Source organism: Lactuca saligna, chromosome 9 (genome assembly GCF_052625555.1).
Source record: "Lactuca saligna cultivar CGN05327 chromosome 9, ASM5262555v1, whole genome shotgun sequence".
NCBI lineage: Eukaryota > Viridiplantae > Streptophyta > Magnoliopsida > Asterales > Asteraceae > Lactuca > Lactuca saligna.
Window position 1 is genome coordinate 132,283,579 of NC_136425.1, and position 2,504 is coordinate 132,286,082.

Genomic DNA, 2,504 nt, shown 5'->3' on the forward strand with positions numbered 1-2,504 from the left:
ACAGACCTCCTTAGCAGGAGGGATGCTACTGATCTACCACCACGGTTTGAGGTTGGTAAATCTTCACGAGCACCACTCAGGTTTAATCCTGAGGATGATCCGATACCTCGCTTGATGACTCAGATTGATCAGACCGAGGATAGGATTAGATCCTTGGAGCAGTTTGTGAAAGGTCCAGGCTCTACTTCCCTCGACCATCGAGTTGAGACACTCGAGGAAGAGGAGAAGGAGAATTCTGATGCGATCCAGATATTATATCATCTCTCGGGTGCTGATCATGATGCAGTGAATGCCTTGAGTGCTCAGGTAAGAGCACAGAACTACCGGATTCAGATCATGGAGAGCGAGCTTGCTGCGCAGCGAAATCAGTTGGTTATCTCTGCGCAGGAACGACGCTACATCTTGGACCAGTTCGAGGACTTTGTCCTCTATGTGATGACTCGATTTGGGAGGTAGATATCTAGGACAACTTGTGTCCTAGGATAAGGTTAGGACTTTTGAGGAATAGCTTTTGTATTGCAAGTGTTTATCACTGCCTGGTTTGTAATAGCTCTTTTGAAAAGCTTTTCTATTTCTAACCTTATATGGTTAAAACTTTGTAACCAAAACAAGCAGTTCTGATGACAATGTTTCTGTGTTTTATTAAATGTTTGTATTTATTATGTATTGCTTGCAAAACTCTATATATCAGGAAAAGCTTTCATTTTCTGGTTTCGCAAGAAAAACAAATTGAACAAATACAAAATACACACACATTATAACTATATGGTTTAAAAAAAAAAATTACTTACTTATCTAACGTATTAGGATAATGCCTCGACGAAAAGAACCACGAGTTCGTCCACCACCGACTCCCCGAACTAACAGGAGAAGTGCTCCAGAGATAACTCAAACAACAGAAGAAACTCCAGACCCTGAAGAAACCCCAAGTGCTACAAATAACCACCAAAATTTCCAGATGGATCCCACCATGATGCAGAACATGCTTGCACAAGGGATTGCTACGGCCTTGGCGACTTATGAGGCAGCTCGAAACGGGAATACTGGAAATAGCGGAAGTGGTACTCCTGTAGTTGCCCAAAGAAATCCCAAACACTGCTCATACAAAGAATTCATGGGTTGTAAACCCCGATCCTTCTACGGAACTGAAGGAGCTGTTGGGAGGGGTACCTTTCGTCTGTAGCTCGATTATAGAACTCACTAAAAACATTAACACGAATCTCTCTCACTTTTTCACTACAACCATAGGTTTGGTTGCTTTTAGAAATGTTTTTAAGTATGGTGGTTACTTATACAATGGATATGTTTAAACATTCATGAAGTTATTACAAACACATTTTCTTCAAAAGCATAAAATTATTTATAAAATTAATTTTTAGCTTTTAAAGACTCATGACAAGCATTGTCTCAACGATCTTTATACAATATATATATATATATATATATATATATATATATATACATATATATATATATATATATATATATATATATATATATATACTCTTGGACTTTTGAAAGTATTATTACTGCGGCTAGCAGAAAACCTGTGACTCTCACCAACCTCGTGTTGACTTTCAAAATACATGTATTCTCAGGAAATCAGTGAAATTTCAGGCACAATCAGACGATGGAAAACATGGCTCGCAAGTACTTTAATTTTCTACTTTTGAACTGTTATGCCTAACTGTTAAGGCAAACTCGTATTATTATTTTATTACTACCTGTAAGAACCATGTATGAAAGCATAAACATGTAATGAAATGTTGTTTTGTTTATTGTTGTACTTGTGCTGTATATTCAATTTATCTGTGATCCATGAACTTAGTCGCACAGCCCGGCATGTTCCGCCGCCTCGGCCGGGGGTGTGACAGTACGACTGTGAACGGTTTGCGGCCTTTGAAGATTTGAAGCGTGTATAGCCATAAACTCAAGAACAATGATGTTGGTTTCGACGAAAAACGCGTTTCAGATGCTCCAAAACAACCTCCAAAGATGATTCTTGATGATTTTCAGAAGAAAAGAGGGTGTTTTGGTGTTTACGGTTGAGAGGTTAGAGAGAGTGGGATAGTTTTCGGCCAGAAAAGTGTAAATGAGGGTAGATGCTCATATTTATAGGGGGTTCCATGGTCGGTGGTGGGGGCCACCTGTCGCTGGCCGTAAACGGGTTTATAGGCGTGAACATCACTAAGGCCGAAAACTATTGATTTTTCAAAGGAAACTCAGGTATTTCACGTGATTTTGGTTCCGACTCATATATATATATATATATATATATATATATATATATATATATATATATATAATTCAATTATATAACTAAATGATTTTCCAAACCAAAGGAATTTGATGGAACTCAATAAAATTCAAATTTTATTAACGAAAATTGGCTAATGGTAACGGAAAAAGGTTCAGGTTTTCACAAACTAAGATAGAATCATAAAACAATTGTGCTTTTTTAGTTTAAAAGAAAGAAATCTAGAATTAGAAATTGAAGAAAACTC